General features: G+C 39.1%; 1 pseudogene across 1 annotated transcript; it reads right to left on the bottom strand.

The window, feature by feature from the left end:
• Window positions 1–3,378: 3,378 nt before the first annotated feature.
• Window positions 3,379–17,310, bottom strand: LOC130749220 (serine/threonine-protein kinase D6PK-like; annotated as a pseudogene). The gene is made up of 3 exons (XR_009022874.1): window positions 17,182–17,310; window positions 14,871–16,306; window positions 3,379–4,487 (listed from the first exon to the last, which is right to left on the bottom strand). The product of XR_009022874.1 is annotated as a serine/threonine-protein kinase D6PK-like (transcript).
• Window positions 17,311–21,028: the final 3,718 nt, after the last annotated feature.

Below are 21,028 nucleotides of genomic sequence, written 5' to 3'. Positions count from 1 at the left end.
TTTGATAAATATTTTGACTGAAATACTCCATATTTAAATTTGAGTTATATTAGAGAGAGAAATATTTTGACCATAATAAACATCAAGTTTAATTATTATTTTTTATTTGGAGGTATTCAAAATATTTTATAAATATTTAGAATATTTACAAAATTATAGTACAATTATTATTTGGTTAGAGGATAATGTGATTTATTTATCATTTATATTTTAATTAATTAATTTGAGTTAAATGAATATTCCGTTAGCATCTTTTGGATGGTCTTAAAAGGGTGGGGTGGAGTGAAGATTTCAGAGAAGAATTGAGCTAAGTGTAATTATGAGATTATTATTGGGGTGGAGTGTATATTTTGGATAAAAATGGAGTTAAGTGTTATTCTCACAAACCTTGAGGGGGGTGAGTGTATTTTACTCTTAATTGAATGGGAATGATTTGTTGGGCCAATTAATTATTAACTTTTCCCATATCATTAACATTCTAATGTTACCAGCTGACTAACTAAATTTAACTGAATCATTTACCTTAATTCACTGTTTATATGTAATAATATTTACTCTAATTTTTTATTATTTTAAAATGAGTTATTACCTAGAAACCCACACTGAGGGGTCAACATAAGGTGGTGCAAAAATGCATAAGTAAGAAATTGTGCACATTAAGCACCTCCTCAATTTTGATATAATCCTGGGTCCAACTAGGTCGGGCCCAATGAAAAAAAAATCAATGTCAAAAAAAATAAAAACAATTTTGACTTTGAAAATATCTAAGTTTGAAATCCCTAAACTACCTAGTTTTGGTCCCTATCGGCTGTGGTGGTTTGGTGACCTTTGACACTAACTCACTAAATAATATAATCCCGGCAAGATCGGTGAAGTCATGTGTCAATTACACGTAGGATCGGTGAAGCTATGAGACAAATGTCACCATACCACCACATTTGACAAGGACCAAAACCAGGTAGTCTATTATAAGGGGACCAAAACCTTATTTAACCCAAAAATTAAATTGTTCTCTACATTCCTTATCACATCGTCTATTATGTCATTTATTACTCTCTCTTATCTTCCTATTTTATCAAGGTGGAGGTGGAAAAGATATGCGGGTACATTATTATTCGAAAACTAAAGAAGTTTTAAAGATGTATGAAAATTGTTTTTTGTTAGAAAAATAATTCTAAAAAATAGATATATAATCGAAAATGTGATATTATTAGAGGTAGATATATGAATTTTTTTTTTTGGTCAAAGATGTATAGAATAAAAACCCATAGGGTTACCAAACGACACTTACAACATGTGAGAATAAATCTCTATGAGTGCTATCACAATGCACATACACATGAGAAACTGAAAGAACAAGTATGCACACTCTAACTGACTAAATCAGCCTAAAAACATGATGCAAAACCCTATAAGCCCAACAGTTGCCCCCAGAAACCAAAACCAAAGATACTAAGTGACTTCTGAGCGAACAAGATCATAACATTTTGAACAACACTCCCATAAACAACTCGATCGGCTCTGCCGGAGTTGTAACCTGTGCAATAAACAAGGAAGACCATCACGGCTTCAATAACACAAATGGGGACAAAAAGCATCTCTGGGAACTTGGATGACAGAGACTCCTGCAGATTCCATACAGGCCTCAGATGCAGTCAAGTCGCAAACAAAGGCATCCACCATGGAAGGTGGCGGCAGAGGTGGCGGCGGAAGAGGTGGCGGAGGAGACGGCGGAGGAGAGCAGATCGTTGCACGAGTCACCACTGTAACAAACCTGAGATGGACCAAGGAGAGGTGGTGGTTCCGGTGGTGGTTGGTGGCGGAGGTCGGTGGGCTACTGCCGACAACAAGATCCGGGAAAGGCCATAGATCTGTTCATGAGGAAGCACAGAACACAAAGCTGGAGTAGGCAGCAAGATGAGGACAAGGAGGTGGTAGTGAAACTCAGGACAGCTGCTGGCGGTGCGTTCTCAGATCTACCTCTGAACGGTGGGAAGGTGGTTTGAGGTGAAACACAATGGCGGTGGGAGGATGGTGGTTGTGGAAGAAGCAAAGGAGAAACAAAAAAACCCACTTATTTGGGTAAATAAACCACCTAATGTGGTAGAAACTCACCTATTGTGAGAAGAAACCCACCTCTTGTGGGAAACAAACTAAGAACTGAAGAAAACATGGCCTCCCTAATGGAGGAGAAGGACCCCCCAAGGGGGAGAAGAATACCCAAAAACGGTTGTAACCCTAGCACAGCAACGTTGGGAGCAAACCGAGAGGTAGATATATGAATTTGAAAGGGGAGGTTTGTTCAACAGCATCCCTAATAGTTCTTATATTTGGAAGGCGTGAATTGTGCTCTCGCATGGCTTCTCTTGGTGGTTAGAGGAAGAACTTTTATTTCTGAGTTTTCTGAGGATATTTTTCTGGGTTTAATATTTTAATCAATTCTCTTTTGCTAAATTACATATTTACCCTCATAACCGTTAGTTTTTTGGACGGAAATCTGGTGAGGGACCAAAAGTGTTGACGGAGTCTAACGTGGGGGTAGCGAAATGCTATTTTTATAGTTTAGGGACACCATTTACACATTTTTAAAACCTCGGAGACCAAAAGTGCTAATAAGTCAAAACTTAAACTACTTTTAGGGAAATATCAACCGAAAAAATAAAGTTAGTGTTTGATGAAGCAAGGTTTTGACCTTAACAAAGAAGTGTATTTGGAGGTTTGTAGGCATTATACATGTCAATTACCCCAAAAGTTTTGTTTGGTTAGCGACCAATAAATAATTTTATATGATAATTTTAAAATTACATGACGGCATGTGTTAGCAAAAAGTGCGTCCGAGATATTGACACAAGAATGGATAATAATACTAGCTAAGAGCTGGCATAATTTATATGTGAAACATTTTGGGACGGAGGTAGAGTAATTATGGGTAAGTGAATCAAATGGGTTTTCTATCGAGCCCAGCATTTACCTGAAAATTTTTACTCTTACAAAGCAAAGTAAGCGGATTTTCCTAATAAGCGAGTGTCTTGACTCATGGCAGATTTCTCATAATTATTCTCAGGCGAAGAGTATGGTAGACACAGCAAGCAGTAATTGGGCATTTTTCATCAAAACAATCTCCAATCACAGTGCTTCCTAATTGTTATTTTTTTCCCCACATTTTTATGAAATCAATCTATCTTAGCTATTGCAGTAATTCCAAAAACTTTAAAATCATAATTAAACTGAGATGGAAAGGAAGCAACAACCTCTTCATTACAAGTTAGACCATTAAATTCTATGAGTATTCCAAGTTAAATGGCATGATAATCATAGACAAACTGAAGGTAATATCACAAAACAAATATCAGCTGTACCTGCTAAGCATCAGCAACATGCACAAAAATGTATGAAGACTAATAATTTTCATGAGAAGTATTCAAACTCTGTATAGAAAATCAACTACATTATGGATTATCCATAGGTATTCTAGGAACAGACAAGGAGATATCAAACCTAATTTAAACTTGAGACTTCATATTTCTAAATTCTAACTGAAATGAAAATAACTGATAATGGCAAATACAATAAAAAACAGATTGAGGAATTCAATCTAAAAGAACTCAAAGTCCAGATATCTACCCCCTCCTGGCTTCATCTCAGTAGTACCACCTACTACCCTCTTACTAGTGCTGCCAATCCCAACAGTATTATCAACTGCTCCAACTTTCCCTGGTGGGGGCGGCTCATTTTCTACAGGTCTCGGCACTTCCGGTGGCGTGCTGCATCTGATCAATGCCCAGTTCACACCTTCAAAGAACGGGTGCTGCTTGATCTCAGTTGCTCCCCTCTTAACCCCAAGACGATGTTGCGGCTCCTTCACCAGCAACCCACGAATCAGATCCCGGCCGGCATAACTGGTGGCTGGTGATTCAGGAAACTTGAGCTGCTGCCCAACTACATTGAAAAGTGTTGCACGGTTTCCGGACCCTTTGAAAGGGGTTTTACCATACAATAACTCATGCAAGAAAATTCCAAATGTCCACCAATCAACTGCACTGCCATGACCTTCCCCTTTGATAATCTCAGGGGCAAGGTATTCGTGTGTACCGACAAAGGACATGGATCGCGCTGCAGTAGGCTCAGCAACCAGCTCAGGAAGTGTGCTGCAAGGAAACCCGGGTTCAGCTCTCGGCTTTCGTGACTTCTTGTTTTTCTGAGGAAAGAACCGAGGAATAAAACATGCTGGTTGGATGCATACTGAAGTTGGCTCAATACAAGCAGGTTGAACACAGAATGCGCCCCCAGCCTGCTTTGAAGGGTCACCATTATAGGAGGTTCTAATAAGAGTTGGCGATACAGTGCATCTGAGGGAAAGATCAAAATCTGAGAGCATTATGTGACCATCATCTCGCACCAATTCATTTTCAGGTTTAAGGTCTCTGTACACAACTCCAAGCATGTGAAGATATTCAAGAGCAAGCAGGACTTCAGCAGCATAAAAGCTACATGTGCAGAAAATCACAATGTAAATCAGTATGCTAATTGTGCGTGAAATAAAAATATATGCAATGACAAAGGCTAGCTATGGAAAGCAAGATGATCATGCACCAGTTTTATATTACCACATTTTTAGGTGCCAAAACAGCTTACATTTAATCCTTTTTAGAATATATATATATATATATATATATAGGTAAATGCTACCATACCACAATTGTATCATACCTGAGTGATGTGGACCAATAGGAGTTGCTTTGACCGTAAACTTTGACTTATTTATTTATTTTTTAAAAAATAACGAAAAACAAAAAAAAAAGATTTGTATTAATTATGTTATGGTCCTAACATTTTTGCAATTTCATTAAGTGGTAACTCAATTTCATGAAACTTCTTTTTTGTGTGTTTTAGGGTTTAAACTTCATCTTAACCCAGAAATCCTTCATCTTCTTCATCACCCAGAAATTCTTTAATAAAACAACTGGTATATAAAATTGGTTAATCCAATCACAAAAAAAAAAAAAACAAAAGCATCCTTCCAGCAGCTCGAACAGATGAACAAGGCTACATTTTTATTGAATAGACCAAATTATATTAATGAGCATGAGATGTGCCAATAGAAAACAATGTACAAGATTTCAACGAGAAATAAGAAAACTGAAAGAAAAAGAGCAAGGCAAACAGAAACAGAGCCATAATGCTCGAGAACAGGGGAAAAACAAAAGGGGAAAAACAGGGTCAAGCAGAGCCCAGGTACGGCAAGTTTGATAATCAAATACAAAAATCAAATTGAGTTCCCGTCTTAAATTTCTCGTGTTCCTATAAACAATGATTTCACTGGGATAGATTTGAACAAAGCTTTGGTTGAAGGGTGTAAATTTCACACCTTTTTCTTCAACCATGCTGAAGGCTTCAGAAGAAAAAGATAGATCTGAAAGCGAAGCTGGAGAGGCAGTAAGGCGGAGATTGACTCTGCAATCTCGGCTATGCACACGCCATCGCCATCGCCATCGCCATGCTTGGACGGGTGCGACGCCCGACGAATTCTCCAAGGCAGGTCGTGCCGCCATGGCTGCCAGAAAACTCGACGAGGCACTCCGATCTTACTGTTTGTGGATATATTTCTTCACTAGTGTTTCAGGTCCAACCTTTTTCATCAAGTAGAACGAGATTTGCATCAGAATGGAGGGGAGATGAGATTTTGCTTTCTGATTTGGGGTTTGCATCTGGGTAGTTTCATCCTTTTCTTTCTCTCACTGGATTTGGGGTTTAGGGTTCAAGGTTCAAGGTTCAAGGTGTGCTGAAGAGGGGAAGAGTCATTCTCAATTGATACATTCATTGAGGATTACTAAGTAAATAATGAAATTAATAATAACTTTTATTTAACAGAAAAATAAAAAAAAGAAAATTATTTTTTAACTACAATCAGAATTAATTTAATGGGTTTTTTTGGTGACAAGAGGAAAATTAACAAAAGAGAAAGACTAACTAATTGCATCCAAATACAATGATGCATAAACAAAAGAGGGAGGTCTAGCCCAAACTTGCAAAGGTGAACCCAAGCAGCATGCTTCCCGCGCTAATTTGTCCGCCGTGTTATTCTTATGCCGATCAACATGAGATAACCGAAAACTTTGAAACTGCAATAAAAGACCACGCACCTGCCTGATCTCCTCTCTATCCCAAAAGCTGCTAGTATCACCCCCATCCTGTAATGCTTGCACCACTTGTAAACAATCTGATTTACAATCCACAGTGTTGTGCCCCTGCTCGAGCGCGTGTTGTAAACCCAACTCCACAGCCTTAAGTTCAGAAAGGAAGCTGCTGCCATTATCGTAACTCAGAGAACTTGCAGACATCCATTTTCCGTGGCTATCACGAAACACAGCTGCACAACCCATACGACCCACTTGAGGATCCCAACTCCCATCCACAGCAACATACACACTAAAGGGGGGCAAATGAGGCAGCGTGTTCCCCCCATCCTCCGGAAAACGCAGCGGTTTTTTCATCGTCTCACGCCATAGGGCCTCATCTCTAAGCACACATCGCAACACTTGGTTCAATGGCAAGTTCTGAGTTTCGAAGACACTATGGTTACGCCAACGCCAAGCCCACCACAAAACCGCGAAGCCTAACATACTGTTCCTGTGCGCAAAGATAGTCCCGAGCCAATTAACAAAATCCATGTGAATCGCTAGTGGTGGAAGTACAGCTTGAAAATGACTCCAGAGCCTTCTTGAGTCCGAGCATCCACGAAAAATATGGTCCAGATCCTCTTGATCTGCGTCGCACCTCGAGCAGGCTGCGCTGACGGCAAGATGGGTCGTGAAACGCTTGACATTGGATGGTAGTGCCCCATGAGCTACGAGCCAGAGGAAGAAGCGGATCTTCTCCGGCACTCTCGTCGTCCAAATCTTCCTCCAGATGCCAAAATCTCCCATCACCGGTGTCGTCAAGCTATGGTATGCTGTGCTCGGTGTGTAGTAACCGTTAGGACTGTGGATCCATCTTAACGCATCTGAATGATTTCTGTTCGGAGGAATTTGAATACACATTATTTCGGCAAAAATCTCAGGAGGCAACACAGTATACAAGACATTAAGATTCCACTGTCCCTCTTGCCACAAATCTGCAACCTTTACTCTTGTATCCGCGATGTTTACAAATGGAAGACGATCACATAATCTCCCAGTCCCAAGCCAATTCACGTACCACAAGGATGAAGAGCCATCCCCTAGTTGCGGCTTGAATCCAGTACCAACATGTTCAGTAGCTCGAATGATGCTTTTCCAAATATAAGAGTCCCCTTTCTTATATTTACCTTGAAGAATCCCATCCGTTCTCAGATATTTTTGTGTCATGGCAGTAACCCAGGGCTTGTCCTTATGGTGCAACAAATTCTCTACGAGGGAGCCAAGCATGGCAATGTTATTCAACCGGGCACTACGAAGACCTAGGCCGCCGTGCTCCTTAGGCTTGATAATTTCACTCCAAGGTACCAAACTCCAACCGCGATTGCTTGTTCCTTTAGCCCATAAGCAGCAACGAATTTTCATGTCCAGAAACTCACAGACAGATTGAGGTAGCCAAAGGGATTGCATGGTGTAAATAGGAATGGACGTTAAGACAGATTTTGCAAGGCAAAGCTTACCGGCCTTATTCAGCATACGAGTTTTCCAAGAAGCTAACCTTGCATTAACCTTCTCCATGATGGGGAGGAAAAGATCCCGAGTCACTCTTCCTTTTAACAAGGGAATACCAAGATATTTACCAAGGTTGGACGCTCTCCGAACTCCCAGAATGGAAGAGAAGTCTTCTTGGACCGCATGAGCAACAGTTTTAGAGCAACACATACGAGACTTTTCTAGGTTCACACGCATTCCTGACGCTTCACAGAAATCTTTCAGCGTTTCTGCTACTACACGCATTTGTTCCCTGTTTGCTTGACAGAACAGTAGCACATCATCTGCAAAAAAGAGATGCGAGATCCCCATGCCTTCCTTTGCAATGCGGACAGGATGCCACGCACCCTCATCAATTAATTTAATGGGTTAAATATGTTTTCCGTCCCCGAACTTTCAGCGAGTGCTGGTTTCCGTCCCTCCCCGGAGTAAAAGCTGAAAAGGGTCCTCGAACACCATGAAAATAGCTGGCTTCCATCCCTGCCGGAGTGAGGACTCCGGCCACCGTAGCCACATGTGCCGGTAAGCTGACGTGGCTTCTCCACGTCAATTAATGAGGCTTAGTCACTTTTTTTATTTCTTTTTTCATTTAAAAAAACATAATTTTATAAACTCATGAATTAATCCCTAACAATCCTCTAATTATCCTAACCTAACCTAACCCATCTAATCCCAAATCCCACTAACTTAAAACCCCAAATTAGAATCTCATCCTCTTACGTTCTTCATCAACATTGCTCACCATCGTTCCTACCGCTCACCATCGTTCCCACCGTCCAAGCATCGAACCTCAACATCGCTCACACCACTCTTCGCAATCGCTCTCATCACCCTCTGGAAGTTGCTCTAATCACTCTCTGGCACTCCTTTGCAGTCGGTCTCGTCATTTGCTTTGCAAGAACACAAGTTAGTGCTTTGAACCCTAACTTCATTTTCTTCCATCGCGACTATGTTTTGGGTAGATTAGTGTCTTCTATTTTTCATTGGTTTTGTTTGTTGTTGATGTGGTGTTTGGGTTTTGGTTTGAACACAGGTTAGGGTTATTTGAGTAATCGGATGTGGTGTGAGTTTTGGTTTGAACACAGGTTAGGGTTATTTGAGTAGTCGGATGTGGTGTGGGTTTAGGGTTCCTGACTTGGGATTTTACTTGTTTCTTTCTATTGGGTCATTTTCTTCCATCAAAGTTTTCGACCTGACTTGGGAGTTCACTTGTTTCTATTTCTAATGGGTCATTTTCTTCCATCAATATTGTATGTGTGTTTGGCTGTGGTTTCTAATGGGTTATTTGGCTTTGATTTCAATATTGTATGTGTGTTTGGCTGTGGATTCTAATGAGTTATTTGGCTTTGGTTTCTAACAGGATGACATTCAATTTGGTTGTTCATTATAAGGGGCTCTTTTTTAGAGAGCCTTACAAGAACTACATGAACTACAAACGAGGCTGCATTGCCACAAAGCGTGGAATTGATCTTGATACTTGGAGTTACTTTGAATGTGTTGATGTTGTGAAGGACTTGGGGTATGCAAGTGGTAACTTCAAACTGTGGTGGAGGACACGAGAGGACATTCAGACTCATATCTTTAGACCTGTGTTGACTGATGATGATGCAATGCTACTAGGGACTTATGGAGTCAACGATAGGGTGGATGTTCATCTATTTGTTGAACACGAAGAGGAAGAAAACCCAAGTCAGGAAAATGCTCCAAATGATGACCCAAAAAGGCCTGCTCCTGCTCCAAATAAGCCTTTCAAGCATCCTGCTAAGGTGGCTACACATTCTCATCCTGCTAAGGTGGCTACACAGGCTCCAACCAAGAAGGCTACCCCAACAAAGAAGGTTCCCACCCAGCCTGTTAGGAGATCAAACAGGATAATGTTCTATGGAGGTTCATCTAAGAAGAACAAAGGCCCCCTTGAAACTGTTGTTTTGTCTAGTGATGAGGAAGGTAATGAGCCTATTGTGCAGCAGAAACAGAAAGAGCCTATGGTGCAGAAGAAACAGAAAGAGCCTATGGTAGAGAAGAAGAATGTTGTATCTCTGAGTAAGAACCAGAAGCTGAAACAGGTTACTACTGATCCTGTTTGGAGTGAAGGTGAAGAGGATGATGACACTTATGTACCCAGCTCTGACAGTGAAGATTCAGTTTATGGAATCCACTTCTCTGACAGTGAAGATGAGAGGGAGGCACATGCAGAGGATGATGGGTTTGAAATCCCAACTGTTGGTGTTGCTGAAGCACTCTTGAAGAAGTAGTTGAAATCCATGGCTACTGGTGTAGTGCAGGAAAATGATGTGCAACTGCATCCTCATGTCCCACATGCAGTTGATGGTGTGGATGTGCCTGAACAAGATCATGAAATTGATCTAGGTTATGATACTGAAGAGCTAATCAGTTCTAGTGAGGATGAATATGAGGGTGCTAATCAAAGGAAGAGGAAGAGATATGAAGAGTTTCATGAGGAGGACATGAGTGCAAAATTCAAATTCAAGTTAGGCATGCAATTCACCTCATTGGAGCAATTTAAAAAAGCAATAAGAGACCATTCAGTTCTCAATGGAAGAGAAGTTACATTCCCTAAGAATGACTCTGTTAGAGTAAGAGGAGTTTGCAAGAAGAATCCACAATTGTGGTAGGGTCTTCAACAACAAATCTGCAACTTCCAAATGGATTGCATCCAAGCTCATTGACAAGGTTAGGATTGCAAGAAAGGTGAGGGTTAATGAAATTGTTGATGAAGTGAAAGTGGGGTTTAGCTGTGGTATCACAAGGTGGAGAGCATGGAGGGCCAGACAATTGGCAATGGAGATTGTTGAGGGGGATGCCAGCAGACAATATAACCTGCTATATAGGTTCAGTGCTGAACTGAGAAGGGCATCACTTGGAAATACCTGCAAGATTAATTTGGATACTCCAGTTATGGGTTTGATGCCTAGGTTTAAAAGATTTTACATGTGTCTGGAGGGGTGCAAGAGGGGTTTCATTGCTGGTTGTAGGCCTTTCATTGGCCTAGATGGGTGCCATTTGAAAACCCAATTTGGTGGAATTCTACTGTGTGCAGTTGCTAGAGACCCGAACGATCAGTACTTTCCTTTGGCTTTTGGAGTAGTTGAATCTGAGTGCAAGGAAAGCTGGAGATGGTTCCTTGATCTCCTATTAGGTGATATTGGTCCCAACAATAGATGGATATTCATTTCTGATCAGCAAAAGGTAAACCATCCATCTTTGCTTTGTTTTCATGTTGTCATAATCCCATAATATAACCATTGTCTTCTTCTTGGCCTTTGTTTTTGTTTCCAGGGACTTCTATCTGTATTTGATGAGCTCTTGCCTGGAGTTGAGCACAGGTTCTGTCTAAGACACATGTATGCAAACTTTAAGAAGAAGTTTGGGGGTGGAGTGATTATAAGGAATCTGATGATGGCTGCAGCTAAAGCTACTTATAGGCAGTTATGGGATGAGAAGATGATGGAGCTGAGAAGTGCAAATGAGGCAGCATACACTTGGTTGATGGCTATTCCAACCCGGACTTGGTGCAAACATGCCTTCACTCACTACCCCAAGTGTGATGTTCTTATGAACAACTTGTCTGAGAGTTTCAATGCCACAATTCTTCTAGCTCGGGACAAGCCAATTCTCACTATGATGGACTGGATCAGAACATACATCATGGGAAGATTTGCTACTTTAAATGAGAAGTTTGCAAGGTATAGTGGACAGGTATTGCCAAAACCTTTAAAGAGGTTATCCTGGGAGGTGAACAAGAGTGCTTCATGGCTGCCAACTCAATGTGGTGAAGGGAAGTATGAGGTGAAACATGCAGTTTCTGGAGAAGGGTTTACTGTTGACCTGAATAGACACTACTGCAGTTGTAATTTTTGGGAGCTGGTGGGAATACCCTGCAGACATGCATGTGCTGGGATGTCATATAGTAGACACAACCCTGAAGACTATGTCCACAGATACTACAAAAGGGATGCTTATATAGCAACTTATGCACATGGGATTAGTCCAATCAATGGACAGAAACTCTGGGAACCAACTGAAGACCCAACAATTCTTCCACCCTTGTACAAGAGGGGTCCAGGCAGGCCTAAAAAGCTAAGAAGAAGAGACCCTCATGAGGACACTGAGGAAAGGTTGAACAGAGGTGTGGCCAGGCATAGATGCAGCAGATGTGGCCAATTTGGTCACAACTTAAGAAGCTGCAGGAACCCAGTTATGAACACAGATCCACTGCCTAGCCAGCAAACTCAACCAGTCAACCCAGATCCACAACCTAGTCAAGTAATCAACCCAGATCCAGAATCTACTCAAACTGTAAGTAGTTCATATCACAACTTTGTCAATATGCATATAAAGTCTATCTAAAACATTATGCTTACATTTCATATACAATTCAGGTTCGAGCTGAAGATATACCACCTCAGTTGAGAGAGCGGTGGAATGAAATTATTGGAAGAGTGCCTCCAGTGAATCCAGATCCAGTGCCACAGGTTGGAGTTCATGCTGCAGATATGGATCATGTTGCTGCTGCTACTGTTGATCTTCAGGGAGGAGTATCTCAGATCTCAACAATTGATGAGGGAGCTTGAAGAGTACTTATTGAAGGGGGGTGGTTGGGTCGGTTAAGTAGCTGTAAGGGAATATGCTTTTTGGTTGGTTTTATGCATACTGCAGACATGCACATGGGTGCCTAGTTGATGTAATATTTTGTTGTTTAAGTTGGACCACTAAGGCCAAACTTGGTTATTATATTGTGCTGTATTTTGTTGTGCTGGACCACTAAGTAATGTGTTGTCTTACCTTTTATTTAAGTGGATGGACCACTAAGACATAATGTGTTGTCTTATTCTATTTTGATGAACCACTTTCACTGCTTATTATATTGTCATGTATTTTGAGTGGATGGACCACTTTCATTACCCTAAGTCTTGAGATTCACATTTCATGTCATTATGTTGTTTACTTTTTCTTCAGATCATCACTTTATGTAGTTCCCTTTCGTTTGTATCAAATTGTGATGTTCATGACAAAAGTCTATTGGCATGTAGCAGAAGCACCACCATCTGTTCCTTTATCAATTATCATGTTCATGTTTTGGAATAATAGCAAATTAGTTTATGTTTTGGAATAACATGACAGCACACATCAAATGTTTCTACCACAATCATAAATTGTCATTAATTGAGAAGAACCCATAAGTTTGGTACACATAACTTTAGTACACTTCAACATAATACTTTACAACAGAAGCTAAGATTATCATCAGCAGAATAACAACAACAAAGGCCAAGTTCTTCTTTTTCATTTCACTCTCCAACTGCATATAGAGATTGGCATTTTTCTTCTTCATTTCCTCAACTCTCTTCTTGCTATCTTCCAGTTTCTTTTTGATTTCCTCCAACTCCTGCAAGGTTTTCATCAGTTGAACTACATAGTACCTTTGTGCACCATCCAAACCAGCCTCATCATCCCACAAGAAGAATCCACAATTGTTAGGTAACTGAAAGGGAAAAGAACACTTACATGAATATACCACAAATTGGCACAAAAAATAAAATTATGAAGGAATTCAAATTCAAATACCTTCCAATTTCTGCACCTCCAGAAATTTCTTTCTGGGTTGATGTCAGTGTGGGAAGTTAGATAGAGAAGCCTTTCTCCACATTCACACACTCCACGTTGCACCATTCCTCGACGCACCTCCAATTTCGAAGAACAACGAGACCCAGAAGACGAAGCCCTACTCATGGTCGCGCAAACGAGTTTCAGTGTGCAGAGAAGAAGGCCAGAAGAAGACGGATATGGAATCGAGCGTGAAGGGTGATGTTGAGGCTCAAGGTTTTGCCCAATTTGAAGCTCAATCTGACGGATGTTGAAAACCCTAATTTGAAGCTCAAGGTTTTGCCCAATTTCTTCAGTGTCGATGTTGAGGAAGAACGTAAGAGGATGAGAGGGTTTTAAGTTAGTGGGATTTGGGATTAGATGGGTTAGGTTAGGTTAGGATAATTAGAGGATTGTTAGGGATTAATTCAGAGTTTATAAAATTATATTTTTTTAAATGAAAAAAGAAATAAAAAAAGTGGCTAAGCCTCATTAATTGACGTGGAGAAGCCACGTCAGCTTACCGGCACATGTGGCTACGGTGGCCGGAGTCCTCACTCCGGCAGGGATTGAAGCCAGCTATTTTCATGGTGTTCGAGGACCCTTTTCAGCTTTTACTCCGGGGAGGGACGGAAACCAGCACTCGCTGAAAGTTCGGGGACGGAAAACATATTTAACCCTAATTTAATTGGTACACATCATCTCATGTATCATACTCAAACTAAGTGTTGTGGTATGGTAGCAAGCACCACATATATATATATATATATATATATATATATATATATATATATATATATATATATGAACATCAACCACATACGTACACCTTAACATATAAAGAAAATAAGTAAACACAACATCTATGTCTATCATTGAAATAGAAGTATCAATATTGTAAAATATTACATACACAAAAATAGCTACATACCAGTAAATCAATTTAAATATTACAGGGAAAGTTTTGAGACTGCAGATTTAAAAGAGATGTAACTCTCATTGTCATTGAATGATTTGGTTTGCATATAAAACCTCACATATAAAACTTTTCATTACTTTCCACTAAATCGAGAACAGGATGTTAATATATTCCTCAAATATATAACAAAATACTTTTCCTTCAGGGGTAAATATTATATAATGCCTTCCGTACTACATTGAAAAGTGTTGCACGGTTTCCGGATCCGGGGCATTTATATGCAATTAATCTGGAATAAGTTCTCTTCACTGGTACCATGAATGTTTGCCCTTTCAAGGAGTGACGTCATAGCAGTGCACTACTGTACTAGAGTTAAGAAACAAGATTAATTGCAATTTTTCCTTAGTTTGCTCTTCCTTTTGAAGTTAAGAAATTAATTTATATTTGTCTAAAACTCCCAAATAGAAAATATGCAGGAACATACAAAATTTATCGTTTTTCTAGTCTAGAAAAAGCTTCATGAAAAGCAGATGGTAACTAGTTACATCACTGACACTCGTTTCATGCACATAAACACAGAAACAAAGAAAAAGCAGAACAAAGCAGATCTTCATGATGAAAACCAGTTAACAAAGAGATTAGGTAAAGGGATGTAACTATGTAAATATGAAGCATACCGAGCAGCATATTCAGAGAAATGTTTCCCAGGTTGCCGCTGCCTTAAAGTGTGTAGATCACCACCAGGACAATATTCCATTACCAAGCAGGTGAATCTGTCAGTCTCAAAATGTGTATACAAAGTTGGAAGAAATGGATGGTCCAGCAACTGCAATATCTCCCTCTCAGTCTGCGCTCTACCCAGCTTCTTTCTGCTTGCTAAGGATGCTTTATCCATGACTTTCATAGCAAAATAACACCGAGTTCCACTAAGTTCTGAGAGATATACACTTCCAATATCACCGCAGCCAAGTCGCTTGAGTAATCTAAAATGACTCATGCCCAAAATTCCATCCCGCAATCGGATGGCCAGGATAGCCTTCCACCTGGGATCATTTCCTTTGTGAGGCTTATTGGCACTTCCAGTAACATTGCTCCAGTTACTGTCATCACTGAGGCCACTGCTATCACTTGCGCGACTAGCACTACTTTTTGTACTCTCTAGTTAATCCCCCTTTACACTCCCCTTAATACAATCAAAGTTCCTGTCTAAACTCTAAACTAAGCATGCCATCACTAGTGATTGCATCACTCTGATATGTACTAGCACAACTATTAGCAATGCTCATTGCTCTGAAAACACCATCAATACTACTAAGTGGACTGACATTGCCGCTAGGAGGCAAAGAAGCATCCCAAACACATTCTTTTTCCTCAGAGTCTGGAGGGAGGAAAGAGTTCTCAGTATTCTGCGATGCTCGAGGACCCGATAACGGTGAGGATAAGTTCCCTATGTCACTGAGTTCTTCAACCAGGCTTTCTTCAGGGGAGAGGATAATTGGATTTGGTTTCTTGGCAGGAACGCGAATAGATAGATCTTCCATGAAAGGACCCTTCATGGACAAGTTCTTAATTAAGCATCCAGCCTCGGATTTGTTTTGACCTATTGGCACATAAACTGTTCTCATAAGATCTGTATCAACAGGTTCCGGGGGATGACTAGCACCGGCAAATAAACCCGGACCACCATCTTCAAATGAATCACGGCTTTCCTTCAATGTGTCAACATCAGATATCAGATCATCTGATTCAGATAAAAAGGCCTTTCCCTTCCATAGGAGAGAGATTCTTGTGAGGATCTAGAACCGAATCCCATATCTTCTCTTACCAAATCGACTCGAGGATGTGATAACTGAGCCACTTCTCTAATGGAGGCCAGACGTGAGACAGGTACATCCCTTGATCTTGACAATTGATTCAGTTCTCTTGCTGAAACCTCTCCAGCACCGGAAACCTCATGCCGATTTAGTCTCTGACCTGCCTCTCTTGCTGCAGCTGTATGTGACGATACCTCAAGCAGGATAGGCATCGTCCGAGGAAGTACCTTCAGCTCTGAACCTCTCTCCATGTCCAAATATCACATATCATCAAATAAAGACTTCCAATTAAGAAGACCCTGCAAATAGAACAAAAGTGTTTAAATCAGTAGGAGATTCATTTATTTTCACTTATAGGTTTCAATAAATAACCATTTATCAATAAACAAGAGCATGAACATGACTGGGATAAGTCCTGAACTACTGCTACCCAGAAGAAGAATCAAATGAAACTATGAAAGAATCAAGTAACCCATCCTACTTTGCTTTATCTACTTTGGGAAGCTAAAACCACAAGCACCACCACAAACTAAATTAACATAGAAATTGAACATGCAGAAGCCAATGATAACTGCTTGAAGCCTTTGAAGTTTGAAGCCTCAGGCAGCTAAGACAACAAGAGTCTTGTGTAAAATCCTTGACCTTTTACAGAGAAAGCTTTGAACACATTGGAACTTAATTGTGTAAAGTCATTCATATCTGACAATTAATTTGATGTTGGAAAAAATCTAGAGTAAAAATCAGAGATGAAAAGTTACTGGAACAATGTCCATTCAGCTGATTGGTGCTTATTAGCAGATATAGTAGTAATTAGTAAACTAGTAATCTTCAAAGATTCAGTGACCCATTACTCAGAATACCGCCTTAACCCAAAAACCCAACTTGGAAGGTATTAAAAAAAGCTAAACAGATCAGGAAACAACATAGTTAGCTAAATAATCAAAACCCTTTAACTTCATTTGCAACAGAAACCAACTTTGAAGACAAAAATGATGTAAAATGCAAACACCCAACACAACACTAGCCAACATTCCCAAACCACAATGAGAAAGAGAACCTAAAATTGCCAAAATCAAAGTAGAGAAAAAGCAAACCCAGGACTGAACTGAAGATGAAGAAGAAAAGCATGTATGTATGTAACACTAACAATGGTGTTGGTTAAGGTTTGATTTACCTAGTTCAAAAGCAAGCAAACCCTTGTTGTTCTTGAAGCATAGAAGAACACTGATGAATGAAGGTTGTTTTTTTCCTTTCTATCTCACACTCACTCTCTCATGTCAGAGCATCTCCAATGGTGGGATCTTATTTTGGGACTTAACTAACTTTTTGTGAGCCCAGACTACCACATAGGATTTAAGACACTCTTAAAGTCTCCATGCACATTTTGCTCCAGTGGTTGGGATCTTATTTTACTTTTAGTTGGACCCACACTACCCAATATATTTATATTATTTATATCCACGTAATATTAAATTAAATTAAATTATAAATTCAATACAATTTAATCATTATACAAATTAAATTATATAAAAAATATATAATATAATTAAAATTCAATATGATTAGACAATAGAACGAAATACAAATTATTGAAAAATAAATGACAATAAATTTAAAATAAAATACATAATATTAATATTGCATCAAACTTAATTCCCATCATTCCCATCATTCCCATCATTCTCATTACCGACCGGCCCAGCCGGTCAAAAGAAGGCCCAACGGTCTGGATCGTTACCGGCTGAGCCGGTCCAAGGCAATACATATAGTTTGAAAACCGGCCAAGCCCTTCTCACACACACAAACCCTAATTTTCCTTTCTCTCCTCCTTCACCCTTTGATGCTCTCTCCTCCCTCACACAAACCTAATTTCCAAACGGCCTCCTCCTCCTCCTCCACCGCCGCCGTCGCCGCCCTACTCCTCCACCACCGCCCCTCAGTTTTCTTCCTCTCCCTTCCTTTCTCTCTCCTCTTTCCACCGCGACCTCACCTCATCTCCACCGACGCGACCTCACCTCATCTCCTCTCCTCCACCAACCTACATCCACCTTCGATCTCCGATGAGGAAGCCACAGTGAGGACACGGTCGGTCAAGCCAGCCACAGTGAGGAGAAGTCTCAGTGAGGGTTTTTTATTTTTAGGAAATTTAGGGTTTTTTCTTTCTTTCCATTTTCCCAATTTTTTGTAATCTGATCTTTGATCTTTGTAATATTATGTTTGTAATCTGTATATTATTATCATTCTTTATCAATGAAATTGGTTCAGATTCAGTTTCAGTTTCTTTCCCTCTATTTTTCACTTTGGATATGGTACTGAAGGAGAGAGAAAAAAATAATATTTTAATTAAGATCCCAGATTTGAGAGTACCTGAGCTAAGGCACGGATCTTAGCAAAAACTAAGATCTCATGCTATGTAGGATACCCCCAATGGTGAAATTTAATAAGATCCGGATCTTATTTTAAGGTCCCAAAATAAGGACTCCATTGGAGATGCTCTTAGTGTTATGTTATGGTCACACACTTACAGCTTTTGCTTTTTCCTTTCATTTTTTGGCTTGTTTCTTCTTTTCTTTTTTTCTTTTTTCGAGAGAGAGTGAGTGGGATCCACGAAGGTAGGGCCCAGTGTCTGTCATGTTGGTTGACGAGCCAGAGTGGAAGAAGCGGCGAATAGGACAGTAATGGTTCTCTGTCTGTCTTGATTCACGGTCTCTCAATGCCGTTTTCTTTGATCCTCTTTTGGAGTTTTCTTTGCCACTCCCTTCTCCTTCTTTATTACCTCTTACCTTTTTTTTTATAAGCATATTACCTCTTACCTACTTAAATATAGGGTTAATGGTCAAATTAGTTCATGAGTTTATAAGAGAGTTTGATTTTAGTTTCTCTATCTGTCTTGATTCACGGTCTCTCAATGCCGTTTTCTTTGATCCTCTTTTGGAGTTTTCTTTGCCACTCCCTTCTCCTTCTTTATTACCTCTTACCTTTTTTTTTATAGGCATATTACCTCTTACCTACTTAAATATAGGGTTAATGGTCAAATTAGTTCATGAGTTTATAAGAGAGTTTGATTTTAGTTTCTCTGACGAAAAATGACAGTCAAAATATGTCAGTAATTGTAAAAAAAACCGCCACTAAACGCTATTTTTTGTCAGAGAGGCTAAAATCAAACTTCCGTACAAACTCAATGATTAATTTGACCATTAACCCTTAAATATAATTTTATGAATGGTTAATAGTTAAATTAGTTTATTAATTTGTAAGCGAGTTTGATTTAGTCTTTTTAAGATAAAATAATCGTTAATAATTGTAAAAATGATTGTCACTAAACATCATTTTTTTTAGAGAGACTAAAATAAAACTCACTTACAAACTCAAAGATTATTCTAAATATTAACTCTTTGGTGAATAATATTTAGTTCATGATCCATTTCCACTCATGTTAAGTCTGAGACCAAAAGATGCTAATGATACGATAAGAGATGTAATAAAAAATGAGAAAAATGAGATTGAAAAAAAAGTAGAGCGTAAATAAACTATTATTCCATTTTTTACGAAAATTCGGTCTCCAACCCAACTAGTAACCAACACCAATTTTTATTTGGTCCTCTAAAATTTGTTCTTGGTTCTGCCACTGGGTGAGAGTTCATCTTGTTATTTGCCTTTGTCTTCATGATATAGATCTCACTTTCTCTCATTGTGTTGAAATAGGTTCTCCTGGCCTCTATAATTCAATTTCTTGTATTAAATACCTCACATGCATTGTTGCATATGTTGTCACATTTAGACCACTCACTGAAATAGGCTTTAGTCTATACTTGGGTCACTTATTTAGATATTTCTATGCATGCTCATTTTTTCTCTTTTGTTTCCCCATATTAGCATTGAAGTGTGGAGGTGTTGTTCATCTTTCACACTCTTAAACTGTATTTCTAATCTCTTCTCTTTATCCTTAATTCTAATTTTTTAATACTTTTTGTCCTTGTGGAATTTGAAATCTAGCTAGCTAGATGAAAACATATTAACTGAGTCAAGCCAAAAGTCATTGTCGATCATGTTTTGTGAAGAAGCATAATGCAGCCTCCGATTTTGATGTGCAAACAGTGACTTGTCATGCATGCTCTATTGCCCTTGTCTAAGGAATGGCATTGTGTAGTCAATCCACATGCATAATCCTCTAGAAAGCAACTTATATACATAAGAATATAATTGTGCAAAGTTTAATTAAACCAAATTTGCATGATGCGAATTATTGCAAACTGTAGTATGTGAACATGATAATCGATGCAGATTTTTCTAAATGCATGTGAAGAAATGTGTGATATTGAATTTTTTCTAAGTTTTTGTCATAATATGTCATGCAGTTGATGTTTTAATACTGTATATTTATTTTTCACCAACTATGTTATAGTCGGCAGTCACGAGAGTAATTTCTTCAAAATCATAAGATTAAATTGAATAAATAAACATTTCTCAATAAATATTTATTCATACACTTAGGGAACTCACCTGGTTGGTATTTAAAGGTTTTAATTATGGAAATTGTTTATTTTCTAAATGAATTACAGTACTTTTCATTATTTGTTTCTAGTATTGTCGTTAGTGTCATGATAGGTCAATTCCCTCTGCATTTTGCATTTCGATATTTAGTTAAAGATTAAAAAGACAAGTAGTAATTAAGATCTCAATTATGACTGCTTCCTCTTCCCATAATTGAAAGTATTGACACATCAAATAGCTTTCCACGTCAGTTTTCTTATTCATTTAACAGCTTTAAGCAGTTCTTCTATCACCATTTGCCACTCTATTTCATTCCATTTCTGCGTAAGACCCTGTTCCTCTCCCATTTCTGTCTCAGTTTTTTAGATCTAGTTCATATGTCACATTTTGCTCTTTACCTTCATACTTTCAACTTTCAGGTGATATGCAGGGCCGTGTAGAGAGGTTTTGAGGCCTAAGGCGAAAATGTTGAAGTGATGAAAAAAAATTCTTTCTTTAGAGAAGAAACAACGAGTGAAGAGCAAACT

Source organism: Lotus japonicus, chromosome 3 (genome assembly GCF_012489685.1).
Source record: "Lotus japonicus ecotype B-129 chromosome 3, LjGifu_v1.2".
NCBI lineage: Eukaryota > Viridiplantae > Streptophyta > Magnoliopsida > Fabales > Fabaceae > Lotus > Lotus japonicus.
This window is presented reverse-complemented; position numbering and strand designations above follow the sequence as displayed.